Source organism: Drosophila obscura, unplaced genomic scaffold (assembly GCF_018151105.1).
Source record: "Drosophila obscura isolate BZ-5 IFL unplaced genomic scaffold, ASM1815110v1 contig_31, whole genome shotgun sequence".
NCBI lineage: Eukaryota > Metazoa > Arthropoda > Insecta > Diptera > Drosophilidae > Drosophila > Drosophila obscura.
In genome coordinates this window covers 256,417-257,763 of record NW_024542819.1, presented here as the reverse complement: position 1 = coordinate 257,763, position 1,347 = coordinate 256,417, and positions in this window count along the sequence as shown.

The window sequence follows — 1,347 nt, the reverse complement described above, 5'->3', positions numbered from 1 at the left end:
GGACGCCTGGGTTCGACTAGGAGACCTTGAACGGCAATACGCCAAACCAGCAGGACGCTCCAGGTCACCCATCCCCACCACTCCTAGGACATCTGACCAGCGGAAAACCGACCCAAAAGTCGGGTTACAAGTCCCCACCGCGTCCGAATACAGCACACCTGGCCCACCACGCATCGTAACGCCAGCCGATTTGCCCAGACCTCCAGTTACGGAGACCAGCCGCTCGCCCACACAGAGGATCGTGCCAGCCATGGACTCTTCCATAGATGGACGCCACCACAGCCACACCGCCCACATCGCCCACATCGACACCGGGGCATCCAGAAGCTTCATCAGCGCAAACCTCGCCCGACAACTAGACAACAACACCAACCTGCAAGACGCATGCGTCCGCATTCGCCTGGCCGATGGCTCGGTCAGAGAGATCTCACAAGTTCTACTGGCGCACATCAAGCTGGATCAACGAGAGGTTCAAATCCCGCTCCTGGTCCTGCCAAACATGTTGGGACAAGTCATTGTCGGCATGGACTTCCTAGGTGCCACCGAAACGACGATCCAATGCGGATCCACGCTGCTGCAGCTACGAGACTGTCACACCATGCCCACTGAACCCGTGCTTACTACCATCCACGTACAAGACGCCGAACCCCGATACCAGAAACCCCAACAAATCGCAACGAACCTACGCCCACGACCTACCACAACGCACACGGCACCCAATAACGCAACGCAGCACTTGACACCCAAACCAATCGCAACGAATACGAAGCAACGGCATACTACGGAGAACACGAATCCAAGGTCAACACCAGCAAACCGCAATCAAGCAATCGGGAAAATGAGTCCCACGGTCACTACGGAGCAACCGCGTCCTAGGCCAACCACAGGGGACACACACCCCAAACAAACCACGAGGATCTCACACACGAGACAAACACACTTGAACCCGGCGCTCGACACAGGAAGCCCAGACAAGCAACAAAGCAAGCACGCACAGAATCCACAACGGAAGAATTGAACGCACGGACACCCTCAAAACCGACCATCAGCATCGAAAAAGGACAACGGCAACCACCATCCGACAGTCCAGCAACACGGGAAACAGCCACGCTAACCCCAAGCTGGTCGGGGCCCATAATTGAACTGATATCCACAGAGCCCCTCAACGCGGGTCCGGAAACCAGGACGATACCCCCACGACGCACCGACCGCCGCCCTGTCGTACCCACGGCCGACGCCACACCGATCCTCGCCAACACAATGGAGTACCTTCCGCGTACCGAGTTGACTGCTAGCGCCATGCACCGAGCCATGCCTAGAGCCAGGTCCGAGATCTTCTTCGCCCGT